This window comes from Ascidia mentula, chromosome 7 (assembly GCF_947561715.1).
Source record: "Ascidia mentula chromosome 7, kaAscMent1.1, whole genome shotgun sequence".
NCBI classification, from domain to species: domain Eukaryota; kingdom Metazoa; phylum Chordata; class Ascidiacea; order Phlebobranchia; family Ascidiidae; genus Ascidia; species Ascidia mentula.
Window position 1 is genome coordinate 15,582,941 of NC_138572.1, and position 16,346 is coordinate 15,599,286.

At 46.8% G+C, this 16,346-nt stretch overlaps 14 non-coding genes across 14 annotated transcripts; all 14 read left to right on the forward strand.

Annotated features, from left to right (window-relative positions):
* The first annotated feature begins 857 nt into the window (after window positions 1-857).
* Window positions 858-964, forward strand: LOC145909801 (U6 spliceosomal RNA). Its single transcript, XR_014403168.1, has one exon. It is a non-coding gene; the product is annotated as a U6 spliceosomal RNA (small nuclear RNA).
* Window positions 965-2,002: 1,038 nt separating this feature from the next.
* Window positions 2,003-2,109, forward strand: LOC145909802 (U6 spliceosomal RNA). Its single transcript, XR_014403169.1, has one exon. It is a non-coding gene; the product is annotated as a U6 spliceosomal RNA (small nuclear RNA).
* Window positions 2,110-3,147: 1,038 nt separating this feature from the next.
* On the forward strand, window positions 3,148-3,254 carry LOC145909803 (U6 spliceosomal RNA). Its single transcript, XR_014403170.1, has one exon. It is a non-coding gene; the product is annotated as a U6 spliceosomal RNA (small nuclear RNA).
* A 1,038-nt stretch (window positions 3,255-4,292) lies between these two features.
* Window positions 4,293-4,399, forward strand: LOC145909804 (U6 spliceosomal RNA). The gene has a single exon (XR_014403171.1). It is a non-coding gene; the product is annotated as a U6 spliceosomal RNA (small nuclear RNA).
* Window positions 4,400-5,437: 1,038 nt separating this feature from the next.
* LOC145909805 (U6 spliceosomal RNA) lies at window positions 5,438-5,544 on the forward strand. The gene has a single exon (XR_014403172.1). It is a non-coding gene; the product is annotated as a U6 spliceosomal RNA (small nuclear RNA).
* Window positions 5,545-6,582: 1,038 nt separating this feature from the next.
* LOC145909806 (U6 spliceosomal RNA) lies at window positions 6,583-6,689 on the forward strand. Its single transcript, XR_014403173.1, has one exon. It is a non-coding gene; the product is annotated as a U6 spliceosomal RNA (small nuclear RNA).
* A 1,038-nt stretch (window positions 6,690-7,727) lies between these two features.
* LOC145909807 (U6 spliceosomal RNA) lies at window positions 7,728-7,834 on the forward strand. Its single transcript, XR_014403174.1, has one exon. It is a non-coding gene; the product is annotated as a U6 spliceosomal RNA (small nuclear RNA).
* Window positions 7,835-8,872: 1,038 nt separating this feature from the next.
* LOC145909808 (U6 spliceosomal RNA) lies at window positions 8,873-8,979 on the forward strand. Its single transcript, XR_014403175.1, has one exon. It is a non-coding gene; the product is annotated as a U6 spliceosomal RNA (small nuclear RNA).
* Window positions 8,980-10,017: 1,038 nt separating this feature from the next.
* LOC145909810 (U6 spliceosomal RNA) lies at window positions 10,018-10,124 on the forward strand. Its single transcript, XR_014403177.1, has one exon. It is a non-coding gene; the product is annotated as a U6 spliceosomal RNA (small nuclear RNA).
* Window positions 10,125-11,162: 1,038 nt separating this feature from the next.
* LOC145909811 (U6 spliceosomal RNA) lies at window positions 11,163-11,269 on the forward strand. The gene has a single exon (XR_014403178.1). It is a non-coding gene; the product is annotated as a U6 spliceosomal RNA (small nuclear RNA).
* Window positions 11,270-12,307: 1,038 nt separating this feature from the next.
* LOC145909813 (U6 spliceosomal RNA) lies at window positions 12,308-12,414 on the forward strand. Its single transcript, XR_014403179.1, has one exon. It is a non-coding gene; the product is annotated as a U6 spliceosomal RNA (small nuclear RNA).
* Window positions 12,415-13,452: 1,038 nt separating this feature from the next.
* LOC145909814 (U6 spliceosomal RNA) lies at window positions 13,453-13,559 on the forward strand. Its single transcript, XR_014403180.1, has one exon. It is a non-coding gene; the product is annotated as a U6 spliceosomal RNA (small nuclear RNA).
* Window positions 13,560-14,597: 1,038 nt separating this feature from the next.
* On the forward strand, window positions 14,598-14,704 carry LOC145909815 (U6 spliceosomal RNA). Its single transcript, XR_014403181.1, has one exon. It is a non-coding gene; the product is annotated as a U6 spliceosomal RNA (small nuclear RNA).
* Window positions 14,705-15,742: 1,038 nt separating this feature from the next.
* LOC145909816 (U6 spliceosomal RNA) lies at window positions 15,743-15,849 on the forward strand. The gene has a single exon (XR_014403182.1). It is a non-coding gene; the product is annotated as a U6 spliceosomal RNA (small nuclear RNA).
* The last annotated feature ends 497 nt before the right edge of the window (window positions 15,850-16,346 follow it).

Genomic DNA, 16,346 nt, shown 5'->3' on the forward strand with positions numbered 1-16,346 from the left:
CGCTGCCGCCACGTCGCACAGAGCCCCATCAAAACGGATCCCTGCATTGCGCACGGTTTTCGGATCCCTGCATTGCGCAAAATTGAATACCCAGGTTTTCTCGAATTCCAGCTTTCTCCGACAAAGAAAGTTTTGCACTTTGCCAACGTATGGGTGACAATCTCTCCAGGAGCAGATTTACGGGTAAACTGGCGCGTTGTAGAGCACGTGTGGCTCATAAAAGTAACAAGACGAACTTGTTTTTCAATGTCGTCTGCAACAACACACCCTACCGAATGTTCGGACAGCCTGCTAAAAAACAATTGTTTTGGCTTCCTACTCATGAGGGGCCACAAAATATTCTTTGGGAAAAATACTGCGGTCTCGTTGGACAGAGCAAATGTCCAATCAGAGGTCCAATGCCCCAGGGGCGGTAGCCAATCCATACTTTTCTGGTTACTTTGTGACGTAATCTGAACTATTGTGACAGAGGATCTCGAAAAGGGCAATTTCCCACCTACGAAACTTACTTCAATAGAAATACAGGTATGCGTTCTTCAAAACTTGGCCCCGGGAGCGATGGAGCTATGTTTGCAGCGCATTTCAACGTACAGGTGCAATCGTTCAAAGAATTTTTTCCTGTGGCAGATTTATCAATTGACTTTCTTGCGGCGAACTTGGAATATTGCTCATTTCACAAAACGGTTGTTTAAATGTTCTCGTTGCCCACCCCTGCGCTTTTCCGCTCCCCAACAGTGTAACAGGAGCAACGTACAGACAACGTAGTGGTCTTAATCCGGCGGCAACGGCTTAAAACCACAAATAGGAGGACAGCGAGGAGTGATCCTCACTTATATGGGGGTGAAGCACTCACTCTCGTACCTGCTTCGGCGGTACATATACTAAAATTGGAACGATACAGAGAAGATTAGCATGGCCCCTGCGCAAGGATGACACGCAAAATCGTGAAGCGTTCCTCATTTTCTTTTTCACCATCGTTTCCGCATTAAACAATGATCAACATCGAAACAGGAACAACAGTAGTTCTAGGGATGCAGTCCAATCCTTGCACTTTGTCGGCTCAAGTTTATTAGAAGCTTTGACAGGGTGGGGGGCAAAAAAGATGGCGGAGGTATGTTGAAGTGCTCCCTCCAGTGGCAAAAAGCCGCTGCCGCCACGTCGCACAGAGCCCCATCAAAACGGATCCCTGCATTGCGCACGGTTTTCGGATCCCTGCATTGCGCAAAATTGAATACCCAGGTTTTCTCGAATTCCAGCTTTCTCCGACAAAGAAAGTTTTGCACTTTGCCAACGTATGGGTGACAATCTCTCCAGGAGCAGATTTACGGGTAAACTGGCGCGTTGTAGAGCACGTGTGGCTCATAAAAGTAACAAGACGAACTTGTTTTTCAATGTCGTCTGCAACAACACACCCTACCGAATGTTCGGACAGCCTGCTAAAAAACAATTGTTTTGGCTTCCTACTCATGAGGGGCCACAAAATATTCTTTGGGAAAAATACTGCGGTCTCGTTGGACAGAGCAAATGTCCAATCAGAGGTCCAATGCCCCAGGGGCGGTAGCCAATCCATACTTTTCTGGTTACTTTGTGACGTAATCTGAACTATTGTGACAGAGGATCTCGAAAAGGGCAATTTCCCACCTACGAAACTTACTTCAATAGAAATACAGGTATGCGTTCTTCAAAACTTGGCCCCGGGAGCGATGGAGCTATGTTTGCAGCGCATTTCAACGTACAGGTGCAATCGTTCAAAGAATTTTTTCCTGTGGCAGATTTATCAATTGACTTTCTTGCGGCGAACTTGGAATATTGCTCATTTCACAAAACGGTTGTTTAAATGTTCTCGTTGCCCACCCCTGCGCTTTTCCGCTCCCCAACAGTGTAACAGGAGCAACGTACAGACAACGTAGTGGTCTTAATCCGGCGGCAACGGCTTAAAACCACAAATAGGAGGACAGCGAGGAGTGATCCTCACTTATATGGGGGTGAAGCACTCACTCTCGTACCTGCTTCGGCGGTACATATACTAAAATTGGAACGATACAGAGAAGATTAGCATGGCCCCTGCGCAAGGATGACACGCAAAATCGTGAAGCGTTCCTCATTTTCTTTTTCACCATCGTTTCCGCATTAAACAATGATCAACATCGAAACAGGAACAACAGTAGTTCTAGGGATGCAGTCCAATCCTTGCACTTTGTCGGCTCAAGTTTATTAGAAGCTTTGACAGGGTGGGGGGCAAAAAAGATGGCGGAGGTATGTTGAAGTGCTCCCTCCAGTGGCAAAAAGCCGCTGCCGCCACGTCGCACAGAGCCCCATCAAAACGGATCCCTGCATTGCGCACGGTTTTCGGATCCCTGCATTGCGCAAAATTGAATACCCAGGTTTTCTCGAATTCCAGCTTTCTCCGACAAAGAAAGTTTTGCACTTTGCCAACGTATGGGTGACAATCTCTCCAGGAGCAGATTTACGGGTAAACTGGCGCGTTGTAGAGCACGTGTGGCTCATAAAAGTAACAAGACGAACTTGTTTTTCAATGTCGTCTGCAACAACACACCCTACCGAATGTTCGGACAGCCTGCTAAAAAACAATTGTTTTGGCTTCCTACTCATGAGGGGCCACAAAATATTCTTTGGGAAAAATACTGCGGTCTCGTTGGACAGAGCAAATGTCCAATCAGAGGTCCAATGCCCCAGGGGCGGTAGCCAATCCATACTTTTCTGGTTACTTTGTGACGTAATCTGAACTATTGTGACAGAGGATCTCGAAAAGGGCAATTTCCCACCTACGAAACTTACTTCAATAGAAATACAGGTATGCGTTCTTCAAAACTTGGCCCCGGGAGCGATGGAGCTATGTTTGCAGCGCATTTCAACGTACAGGTGCAATCGTTCAAAGAATTTTTTCCTGTGGCAGATTTATCAATTGACTTTCTTGCGGCGAACTTGGAATATTGCTCATTTCACAAAACGGTTGTTTAAATGTTCTCGTTGCCCACCCCTGCGCTTTTCCGCTCCCCAACAGTGTAACAGGAGCAACGTACAGACAACGTAGTGGTCTTAATCCGGCGGCAACGGCTTAAAACCACAAATAGGAGGACAGCGAGGAGTGATCCTCACTTATATGGGGGTGAAGCACTCACTCTCGTACCTGCTTCGGCGGTACATATACTAAAATTGGAACGATACAGAGAAGATTAGCATGGCCCCTGCGCAAGGATGACACGCAAAATCGTGAAGCGTTCCTCATTTTCTTTTTCACCATCGTTTCCGCATTAAACAATGATCAACATCGAAACAGGAACAACAGTAGTTCTAGGGATGCAGTCCAATCCTTGCACTTTGTCGGCTCAAGTTTATTAGAAGCTTTGACAGGGTGGGGGGCAAAAAAGATGGCGGAGGTATGTTGAAGTGCTCCCTCCAGTGGCAAAAAGCCGCTGCCGCCACGTCGCACAGAGCCCCATCAAAACGGATCCCTGCATTGCGCACGGTTTTCGGATCCCTGCATTGCGCAAAATTGAATACCCAGGTTTTCTCGAATTCCAGCTTTCTCCGACAAAGAAAGTTTTGCACTTTGCCAACGTATGGGTGACAATCTCTCCAGGAGCAGATTTACGGGTAAACTGGCGCGTTGTAGAGCACGTGTGGCTCATAAAAGTAACAAGACGAACTTGTTTTTCAATGTCGTCTGCAACAACACACCCTACCGAATGTTCGGACAGCCTGCTAAAAAACAATTGTTTTGGCTTCCTACTCATGAGGGGCCACAAAATATTCTTTGGGAAAAATACTGCGGTCTCGTTGGACAGAGCAAATGTCCAATCAGAGGTCCAATGCCCCAGGGGCGGTAGCCAATCCATACTTTTCTGGTTACTTTGTGACGTAATCTGAACTATTGTGACAGAGGATCTCGAAAAGGGCAATTTCCCACCTACGAAACTTACTTCAATAGAAATACAGGTATGCGTTCTTCAAAACTTGGCCCCGGGAGCGATGGAGCTATGTTTGCAGCGCATTTCAACGTACAGGTGCAATCGTTCAAAGAATTTTTTCCTGTGGCAGATTTATCAATTGACTTTCTTGCGGCGAACTTGGAATATTGCTCATTTCACAAAACGGTTGTTTAAATGTTCTCGTTGCCCACCCCTGCGCTTTTCCGCTCCCCAACAGTGTAACAGGAGCAACGTACAGACAACGTAGTGGTCTTAATCCGGCGGCAACGGCTTAAAACCACAAATAGGAGGACAGCGAGGAGTGATCCTCACTTATATGGGGGTGAAGCACTCACTCTCGTACCTGCTTCGGCGGTACATATACTAAAATTGGAACGATACAGAGAAGATTAGCATGGCCCCTGCGCAAGGATGACACGCAAAATCGTGAAGCGTTCCTCATTTTCTTTTTCACCATCGTTTCCGCATTAAACAATGATCAACATCGAAACAGGAACAACAGTAGTTCTAGGGATGCAGTCCAATCCTTGCACTTTGTCGGCTCAAGTTTATTAGAAGCTTTGACAGGGTGGGGGGCAAAAAAGATGGCGGAGGTATGTTGAAGTGCTCCCTCCAGTGGCAAAAAGCCGCTGCCGCCACGTCGCACAGAGCCCCATCAAAACGGATCCCTGCATTGCGCACGGTTTTCGGATCCCTGCATTGCGCAAAATTGAATACCCAGGTTTTCTCGAATTCCAGCTTTCTCCGACAAAGAAAGTTTTGCACTTTGCCAACGTATGGGTGACAATCTCTCCAGGAGCAGATTTACGGGTAAACTGGCGCGTTGTAGAGCACGTGTGGCTCATAAAAGTAACAAGACGAACTTGTTTTTCAATGTCGTCTGCAACAACACACCCTACCGAATGTTCGGACAGCCTGCTAAAAAACAATTGTTTTGGCTTCCTACTCATGAGGGGCCACAAAATATTCTTTGGGAAAAATACTGCGGTCTCGTTGGACAGAGCAAATGTCCAATCAGAGGTCCAATGCCCCAGGGGCGGTAGCCAATCCATACTTTTCTGGTTACTTTGTGACGTAATCTGAACTATTGTGACAGAGGATCTCGAAAAGGGCAATTTCCCACCTACGAAACTTACTTCAATAGAAATACAGGTATGCGTTCTTCAAAACTTGGCCCCGGGAGCGATGGAGCTATGTTTGCAGCGCATTTCAACGTACAGGTGCAATCGTTCAAAGAATTTTTTCCTGTGGCAGATTTATCAATTGACTTTCTTGCGGCGAACTTGGAATATTGCTCATTTCACAAAACGGTTGTTTAAATGTTCTCGTTGCCCACCCCTGCGCTTTTCCGCTCCCCAACAGTGTAACAGGAGCAACGTACAGACAACGTAGTGGTCTTAATCCGGCGGCAACGGCTTAAAACCACAAATAGGAGGACAGCGAGGAGTGATCCTCACTTATATGGGGGTGAAGCACTCACTCTCGTACCTGCTTCGGCGGTACATATACTAAAATTGGAACGATACAGAGAAGATTAGCATGGCCCCTGCGCAAGGATGACACGCAAAATCGTGAAGCGTTCCTCATTTTCTTTTTCACCATCGTTTCCGCATTAAACAATGATCAACATCGAAACAGGAACAACAGTAGTTCTAGGGATGCAGTCCAATCCTTGCACTTTGTCGGCTCAAGTTTATTAGAAGCTTTGACAGGGTGGGGGGCAAAAAAGATGGCGGAGGTATGTTGAAGTGCTCCCTCCAGTGGCAAAAAGCCGCTGCCGCCACGTCGCACAGAGCCCCATCAAAACGGATCCCTGCATTGCGCACGGTTTTCGGATCCCTGCATTGCGCAAAATTGAATACCCAGGTTTTCTCGAATTCCAGCTTTCTCCGACAAAGAAAGTTTTGCACTTTGCCAACGTATGGGTGACAATCTCTCCAGGAGCAGATTTACGGGTAAACTGGCGCGTTGTAGAGCACGTGTGGCTCATAAAAGTAACAAGACGAACTTGTTTTTCAATGTCGTCTGCAACAACACACCCTACCGAATGTTCGGACAGCCTGCTAAAAAACAATTGTTTTGGCTTCCTACTCATGAGGGGCCACAAAATATTCTTTGGGAAAAATACTGCGGTCTCGTTGGACAGAGCAAATGTCCAATCAGAGGTCCAATGCCCCAGGGGCGGTAGCCAATCCATACTTTTCTGGTTACTTTGTGACGTAATCTGAACTATTGTGACAGAGGATCTCGAAAAGGGCAATTTCCCACCTACGAAACTTACTTCAATAGAAATACAGGTATGCGTTCTTCAAAACTTGGCCCCGGGAGCGATGGAGCTATGTTTGCAGCGCATTTCAACGTACAGGTGCAATCGTTCAAAGAATTTTTTCCTGTGGCAGATTTATCAATTGACTTTCTTGCGGCGAACTTGGAATATTGCTCATTTCACAAAACGGTTGTTTAAATGTTCTCGTTGCCCACCCCTGCGCTTTTCCGCTCCCCAACAGTGTAACAGGAGCAACGTACAGACAACGTAGTGGTCTTAATCCGGCGGCAACGGCTTAAAACCACAAATAGGAGGACAGCGAGGAGTGATCCTCACTTATATGGGGGTGAAGCACTCACTCTCGTACCTGCTTCGGCGGTACATATACTAAAATTGGAACGATACAGAGAAGATTAGCATGGCCCCTGCGCAAGGATGACACGCAAAATCGTGAAGCGTTCCTCATTTTCTTTTTCACCATCGTTTCCGCATTAAACAATGATCAACATCGAAACAGGAACAACAGTAGTTCTAGGGATGCAGTCCAATCCTTGCACTTTGTCGGCTCAAGTTTATTAGAAGCTTTGACAGGGTGGGGGGCAAAAAAGATGGCGGAGGTATGTTGAAGTGCTCCCTCCAGTGGCAAAAAGCCGCTGCCGCCACGTCGCACAGAGCCCCATCAAAACGGATCCCTGCATTGCGCACGGTTTTCGGATCCCTGCATTGCGCAAAATTGAATACCCAGGTTTTCTCGAATTCCAGCTTTCTCCGACAAAGAAAGTTTTGCACTTTGCCAACGTATGGGTGACAATCTCTCCAGGAGCAGATTTACGGGTAAACTGGCGCGTTGTAGAGCACGTGTGGCTCATAAAAGTAACAAGACGAACTTGTTTTTCAATGTCGTCTGCAACAACACACCCTACCGAATGTTCGGACAGCCTGCTAAAAAACAATTGTTTTGGCTTCCTACTCATGAGGGGCCACAAAATATTCTTTGGGAAAAATACTGCGGTCTCGTTGGACAGAGCAAATGTCCAATCAGAGGTCCAATGCCCCAGGGGCGGTAGCCAATCCATACTTTTCTGGTTACTTTGTGACGTAATCTGAACTATTGTGACAGAGGATCTCGAAAAGGGCAATTTCCCACCTACGAAACTTACTTCAATAGAAATACAGGTATGCGTTCTTCAAAACTTGGCCCCGGGAGCGATGGAGCTATGTTTGCAGCGCATTTCAACGTACAGGTGCAATCGTTCAAAGAATTTTTTCCTGTGGCAGATTTATCAATTGACTTTCTTGCGGCGAACTTGGAATATTGCTCATTTCACAAAACGGTTGTTTAAATGTTCTCGTTGCCCACCCCTGCGCTTTTCCGCTCCCCAACAGTGTAACAGGAGCAACGTACAGACAACGTAGTGGTCTTAATCCGGCGGCAACGGCTTAAAACCACAAATAGGAGGACAGCGAGGAGTGATCCTCACTTATATGGGGGTGAAGCACTCACTCTCGTACCTGCTTCGGCGGTACATATACTAAAATTGGAACGATACAGAGAAGATTAGCATGGCCCCTGCGCAAGGATGACACGCAAAATCGTGAAGCGTTCCTCATTTTCTTTTTCACCATCGTTTCCGCATTAAACAATGATCAACATCGAAACAGGAACAACAGTAGTTCTAGGGATGCAGTCCAATCCTTGCACTTTGTCGGCTCAAGTTTATTAGAAGCTTTGACAGGGTGGGGGGCAAAAAAGATGGCGGAGGTATGTTGAAGTGCTCCCTCCAGTGGCAAAAAGCCGCTGCCGCCACGTCGCACAGAGCCCCATCAAAACGGATCCCTGCATTGCGCACGGTTTTCGGATCCCTGCATTGCGCAAAATTGAATACCCAGGTTTTCTCGAATTCCAGCTTTCTCCGACAAAGAAAGTTTTGCACTTTGCCAACGTATGGGTGACAATCTCTCCAGGAGCAGATTTACGGGTAAACTGGCGCGTTGTAGAGCACGTGTGGCTCATAAAAGTAACAAGACGAACTTGTTTTTCAACGTCGTCTGCAACAACACACCCTACCGAATGTTCGGACAGCCTGCTAAAAAACAATTGTTTTGGCTTCCTACTCATGAGGGGCCACAAAATATTCTTTGGGAAAAATACTGCGGTCTCGTTGGACAGAGCAAATGTCCAATCAGAGGTCCAATGCCCCAGGGGCGGTAGCCAATCCATACTTTTCTGGTTACTTTGTGACGTAATCTGAACTATTGTGACAGAGGATCTCGAAAAGGGCAATTTCCCACCTACGAAACTTACTTCAATAGAAATACAGGTATGCGTTCTTCAAAACTTGGCCCCGGGAGCGATGGAGCTATGTTTGCAGCGCATTTCAACGTACAGGTGCAATCGTTCAAAGAATTTTTTCCTGTGGCAGATTTATCAATTGACTTTCTTGCGGCGAACTTGGAATATTGCTCATTTCACAAAACGGTTGTTTAAATGTTCTCGTTGCCCACCCCTGCGCTTTTCCGCTCCCCAACAGTGTAACAGGAGCAACGTACAGACAACGTAGTGGTCTTAATCCGGCGGCAACGGCTTAAAACCACAAATAGGAGGACAGCGAGGAGTGATCCTCACTTATATGGGGGTGAAGCACTCACTCTCGTACCTGCTTCGGCGGTACATATACTAAAATTGGAACGATACAGAGAAGATTAGCATGGCCCCTGCGCAAGGATGACACGCAAAATCGTGAAGCGTTCCTCATTTTCTTTTTCACCATCGTTTCCGCATTAAACAATGATCAACATCGAAACAGGAACAACAGTAGTTCTAGGGATGCAGTCCAATCCTTGCACTTTGTCGGCTCAAGTTTATTAGAAGCTTTGACAGGGTGGGGGGCAAAAAAGATGGCGGAGGTATGTTGAAGTGCTCCCTCCAGTGGCAAAAAGCCGCTGCCGCCACGTCGCACAGAGCCCCATCAAAACGGATCCCTGCATTGCGCACGGTTTTCGGATCCCTGCATTGCGCAAAATTGAATACCCAGGTTTTCTCGAATTCCAGCTTTCTCCGACAAAGAAAGTTTTGCACTTTGCCAACGTATGGGTGACAATCTCTCCAGGAGCAGATTTACGGGTAAACTGGCGCGTTGTAGAGCACGTGTGGCTCATAAAAGTAACAAGACGAACTTGTTTTTCAATGTCGTCTGCAACAACACACCCTACCGAATGTTCGGACAGCCTGCTAAAAAACAATTGTTTTGGCTTCCTACTCATGAGGGGCCACAAAATATTCTTTGGGAAAAATACTGCGGTCTCGTTGGACAGAGCAAATGTCCAATCAGAGGTCCAATGCCCCAGGGGCGGTAGCCAATCCATACTTTTCTGGTTACTTTGTGACGTAATCTGAACTATTGTGACAGAGGATCTCGAAAAGGGCAATTTCCCACCTACGAAACTTACTTCAATAGAAATACAGGTATGCGTTCTTCAAAACTTGGCCCCGGGAGCGATGGAGCTATGTTTGCAGCGCATTTCAACGTACAGGTGCAATCGTTCAAAGAATTTTTTCCTGTGGCAGATTTATCAATTGACTTTCTTGCGGCGAACTTGGAATATTGCTCATTTCACAAAACGGTTGTTTAAATGTTCTCGTTGCCCACCCCTGCGCTTTTCCGCTCCCCAACAGTGTAACAGGAGCAACGTACAGACAACGTAGTGGTCTTAATCCGGCGGCAACGGCTTAAAACCACAAATAGGAGGACAGCGAGGAGTGATCCTCACTTATATGGGGGTGAAGCACTCACTCTCGTACCTGCTTCGGCGGTACATATACTAAAATTGGAACGATACAGAGAAGATTAGCATGGCCCCTGCGCAAGGATGACACGCAAAATCGTGAAGCGTTCCTCATTTTCTTTTTCACCATCGTTTCCGCATTAAACAATGATCAACATCGAAACAGGAACAACAGTAGTTCTAGGGATGCAGTCCAATCCTTGCACTTTGTCGGCTCAAGTTTATTAGAAGCTTTGACAGGGTGGGGGGCAAAAAAGATGGCGGAGGTATGTTGAAGTGCTCCCTCCAGTGGCAAAAAGCCGCTGCCGCCACGTCGCACAGAGCCCCATCAAAACGGATCCCTGCATTGCGCACGGTTTTCGGATCCCTGCATTGCGCAAAATTGAATACCCAGGTTTTCTCGAATTCCAGCTTTCTCCGACAAAGAAAGTTTTGCACTTTGCCAACGTATGGGTGACAATCTCTCCAGGAGCAGATTTACGGGTAAACTGGCGCGTTGTAGAGCACGTGTGGCTCATAAAAGTAACAAGACGAACTTGTTTTTCAATGTCGTCTGCAACAACACACCCTACCGAATGTTCGGACAGCCTGCTAAAAAACAATTGTTTTGGCTTCCTACTCATGAGGGGCCACAAAATATTCTTTGGGAAAAATACTGCGGTCTCGTTGGACAGAGCAAATGTCCAATCAGAGGTCCAATGCCCCAGGGGCGGTAGCCAATCCATACTTTTCTGGTTACTTTGTGACGTAATCTGAACTATTGTGACAGAGGATCTCGAAAAGGGCAATTTCCCACCTACGAAACTTACTTCAATAGAAATACAGGTATGCGTTCTTCAAAACTTGGCCCCGGGAGCGATGGAGCTATGTTTGCAGCGCATTTCAACGTACAGGTGCAATCGTTCAAAGAATTTTTTCCTGTGGCAGATTTATCAATTGACTTTCTTGCGGCGAACTTGGAATATTGCTCATTTCACAAAACGGTTGTTTAAATGTTCTCGTTGCCCACCCCTGCGCTTTTCCGCTCCCCAACAGTGTAACAGGAGCAACGTACAGACAACGTAGTGGTCTTAATCCGGCGGCAACGGCTTAAAACCACAAATAGGAGGACAGCGAGGAGTGATCCTCACTTATATGGGGGTGAAGCACTCACTCTCGTACCTGCTTCGGCGGTACATATACTAAAATTGGAACGATACAGAGAAGATTAGCATGGCCCCTGCGCAAGGATGACACGCAAAATCGTGAAGCGTTCCTCATTTTCTTTTTCACCATCGTTTCCGCATTAAACAATGATCAACATCGAAACAGGAACAACAGTAGTTCTAGGGATGCAGTCCAATCCTTGCACTTTGTCGGCTCAAGTTTATTAGAAGCTTTGACAGGGTGGGGGGCAAAAAAGATGGCGGAGGTATGTTGAAGTGCTCCCTCCAGTGGCAAAAAGCCGCTGCCGCCACGTCGCACAGAGCCCCATCAAAACGGATCCCTGCATTGCGCACGGTTTTCGGATCCCTGCATTGCGCAAAATTGAATACCCAGGTTTTCTCGAATTCCAGCTTTCTCCGACAAAGAAAGTTTTGCACTTTGCCAACGTATGGGTGACAATCTCTCCAGGAGCAGATTTACGGGTAAACTGGCGCGTTGTAGAGCACGTGTGGCTCATAAAAGTAACAAGACGAACTTGTTTTTCAATGTCGTCTGCAACAACACACCCTACCGAATGTTCGGACAGCCTGCTAAAAAACAATTGTTTTGGCTTCCTACTCATGAGGGGCCACAAAATATTCTTTGGGAAAAATACTGCGGTCTCGTTGGACAGAGCAAATGTCCAATCAGAGGTCCAATGCCCCAGGGGCGGTAGCCAATCCATACTTTTCTGGTTACTTTGTGACGTAATCTGAACTATTGTGACAGAGGATCTCGAAAAGGGCAATTTCCCACCTACGAAACTTACTTCAATAGAAATACAGGTATGCGTTCTTCAAAACTTGGCCCCGGGAGCGATGGAGCTATGTTTGCAGCGCATTTCAACGTACAGGTGCAATCGTTCAAAGAATTTTTTCCTGTGGCAGATTTATCAATTGACTTTCTTGCGGCGAACTTGGAATATTGCTCATTTCACAAAACGGTTGTTTAAATGTTCTCGTTGCCCACCCCTGCGCTTTTCCGCTCCCCAACAGTGTAACAGGAGCAACGTACAGACAACGTAGTGGTCTTAATCCGGCGGCAACGGCTTAAAACCACAAATAGGAGGACAGCGAGGAGTGATCCTCACTTATATGGGGGTGAAGCACTCACTCTCGTACCTGCTTCGGCGGTACATATACTAAAATTGGAACGATACAGAGAAGATTAGCATGGCCCCTGCGCAAGGATGACACGCAAAATCGTGAAGCGTTCCTCATTTTCTTTTTCACCATCGTTTCCGCATTAAACAATGATCAACATCGAAACAGGAACAACAGTAGTTCTAGGGATGCAGTCCAATCCTTGCACTTTGTCGGCTCAAGTTTATTAGAAGCTTTGACAGGGTGGGGGGCAAAAAAGATGGCGGAGGTATGTTGAAGTGCTCCCTCCAGTGGCAAAAAGCCGCTGCCGCCACGTCGCACAGAGCCCCATCAAAACGGATCCCTGCATTGCGCACGGTTTTCGGATCCCTGCATTGCGCAAAATTGAATACCCAGGTTTTCTCGAATTCCAGCTTTCTCCGACAAAGAAAGTTTTGCACTTTGCCAACGTATGGGTGACAATCTCTCCAGGAGCAGATTTACGGGTAAACTGGCGCGTTGTAGAGCACGTGTGGCTCATAAAAGTAACAAGACGAACTTGTTTTTCAATGTCGTCTGCAACAACACACCCTACCGAATGTTCGGACAGCCTGCTAAAAAACAATTGTTTTGGCTTCCTACTCATGAGGGGCCACAAAATATTCTTTGGGAAAAATACTGCGGTCTCGTTGGACAGAGCAAATGTCCAATCAGAGGTCCAATGCCCCAGGGGCGGTAGCCAATCCATACTTTTCTGGTTACTTTGTGACGTAATCTGAACTATTGTGACAGAGGATCTCGAAAAGGGCAATTTCCCACCTACGAAACTTACTTCAATAGAAATACAGGTATGCGTTCTTCAAAACTTGGCCCCGGGAGCGATGGAGCTATGTTTGCAGCGCATTTCAACGTACAGGTGCAATCGTTCAAAGAATTTTTTCCTGTGGCAGATTTATCAATTGACTTTCTTGCGGCGAACTTGGAATATTGCTCATTTCACAAAACGGTTGTTTAAATGTTCTCGTTGCCCACCCCTGCGCTTTTCCGCTCCCCAACAGTGTAACAGGAGCAACGTACAGACAACGTAGTGGTCTTAATCCGGCGGCAACGGCTTAAAACCACAAATAGGAGGACAGCGAGGAGTGATCCTCACTTATATGGGGGTGAAGCACTCACTCTCGTACCTGCTTCGGCGGTACATATACTAAAATTGGAACGATACAGAGAAGATTAGCATGGCCCCTGCGCAAGGATGACACGCAAAATCGTGAAGCGTTCCTCATTTTCTTTTTCACCATCGTTTCCGCATTAAACAATGATCAACATCGAAACAGGAACAACAGTAGTTCTAGGGATGCAGTCCAATCCTTGCACTTTGTCGGCTCAAGTTTATTAGAAGCTTTGACAGGGTGGGGGGCAAAAAAGATGGCGGAGGTATGTTGAAGTGCTCCCTCCAGTGGCAAAAAGCCGCTGCCGCCACGTCGCACAGAGCCCCATCAAAACGGATCCCTGCATTGCGCACGGTTTTCGGATCCCTGCATTGCGCAAAATTGAATACCCAGGTTTTCTCGAATTCCAGCTTTCTCCGACAAAGAAAGTTTTGCACTTTGCCAACGTATGGGTGACAATCTCTCCAGGAGCAGATTTACGGGTAAACTGGCGCGTTGTAGAGCACGTGTGGCTCATAAAAGTAACAAGACGAACTTGTTTTTCAATGTCGTCTGCAACAACACACCCTACCGAATGTTCGGACAGCCTGCTAAAAAACAATTGTTTTGGCTTCCTACTCATGAGGGGCCACAAAATATTCTTTGGGAAAAATACTGCGGTCTCGTTGGACAGAGCAAATGTCCAATCAGAGGTCCAATGCCCCAGGGGCGGTAGCCAATCCATACTTTTCTGGTTACTTTGTGACGTAATCTGAACTATTGTGACAGAGGATCTCGAAAAGGGCAATTTCCCACCTACGAAACTTACTTCAATAGAAATACAGGTATGCGTTCTTCAAAACTTGGCCCCGGGAGCGATGGAGCTATGTTTGCAGCGCATTTCAACGTACAGGTGCAATCGTTCAAAGAATTTTTTCCTGTGGCAGATTTATCAATTGACTTTCTTGCGGCGAACTTGGAATATTGCTCATTTCACAAAACGGTTGTTTAAATGTTCTCGTTGCCCACCCCTGCGCTTTTCCGCTCCCCAACAGTGTAACAGGAGCAACGTACAGACAACGTAGTGGTCTTAATCCGGCGGCAACGGCTTAAAACCACAAATAGGAGGACAGCGAGGAGTGATCCTCACTTATATGGGGGTGAAGCACTCACTCTCGTACCTGCTTCGGCGGTACATATACTAAAATTGGAACGATACAGAGAAGATTAGCATGGCCCCTGCGCAAGGATGACACGCAAAATCGTGAAGCGTTCCTCATTTTCTTTTTCACCATCGTTTCCGCATTAAACAATGATCAACATCGAAACAGGAACAACAGTAGTTCTAGGGATGCAGTCCAATCCTTGCACTTTGTCGGCTCAAGTTTATTAGAAGCTTTGACAGGGTGGGGGGCAAAAAAGATGGCGGAGGTATGTTGAAGTGCTCCCTCCAGTGGCAAAAAGCCGCTGCCGCCACGTCGCACAGAGCCCCATCAAAACGGATCCCTGCATTGCGCACGGTTTTCGGATCCCTGCATTGCGCAAAATTGAATACCCAGGTTTTCTCGAATTCCAGCTTTCTCCGACAAAGAAAGTTTTGCACTTTGCCAACGTATGGGTGACAATCTCTCCAGGAGCAGATTTACGGGTAAACTGGCGCGTTGTAGAGCACGTGTGGCTCATAAAAGTAACAAGACGAACTTGTTTTTCAATGTCGTCTGCAACAACACACCCTACCGAATGTTCGGACAGCCTGCTAAAAAACAATTGTTTTGGCTTCCTACTCATGAGGGGCCACAAAATATTCTTTGGGAAAAATACTGCGGTCTCGTTGGACAGAGCAAATGTCCAATCAGAGGTCCAATGCCCCAGGGGCGGTAGCCAATCCATACTTTTCTGGTTACTTTGTGACGTAATCTGAACTATTGTGACAGAGGATCTCGAAAAGGGCAATTTCCCACCTACGAAACTTACTTCAATAGAAATACAGGTATGCGTTCTTCAAAACTTGGCCCCGGGAGCGATGGAGCTATGTTTGCAGCGCATTTCAACGTACAGGTGCAATCGTTCAAAGAATTTTTTCCTGTGGCAGATTTATCAATTGACTTTCTTGCGGCGAACTTGGAATATTGCTCATTTCACAAAACGGTTGTTTAAATGTTCTCGTTGCCCACCCCTGCGCTTTTCCGCTCCCCAACAGTGTAACAGGAGCAACGTACAGACAACGTAGTGGTCTTAATCCGGCGGCAACGGCTTAAAACCACAAATAGGAGGACAGCGAGGAGTGATCCTCACTTATATGGGGGTGAAGCACTCACTCTCGTACCTGCTTCGGCGGTACATATACTAAAATTGGAACGATACAGAGAAGATTAGCATGGCCCCTGCGCAAGGATGACACGCAAAATCGTGAAGCGTTCCTCATTTTCTTTTTCACCATCGTTTCCGCATTAAACAATGATCAACATCGAAACAGGAACAACAGTAGTTCTAGGGATGCAGTCCAATCCTTGCACTTTGTCGGCTCAAGTTTATTAGAAGCTTTGACAGGGTGGGGGGCAAAAAAGATGGCGGAGGTATGTTGAAGTGCTCCCTCCAGTGGCAAAAAGCCGCTGCCGCCACGTCGCACAGAGCCCCATCAAAACGGATCCCTGCATTGCGCACGGTTTTCGGATCCCTGCATTGCGCAAAATTGAATACCCAGGTTTTCTCGAATTCCAGCTTTCTCCGACAAAGAAAGTTTTGCACTTTGCCAACGTATGGGTGACAATCTCTCCAGGAGCAGATTTACGGGTAAACTGGCGCGTTGTAGAGCACGTGTGGCTCATAAAAGTAACAAGACGAACTTGTTTTTCAATGTCGTCTGCAACAACACACCCTACCGAATGTTCGGACAGCCTGCTAAAAAACAATTGTTTTGGCTTCC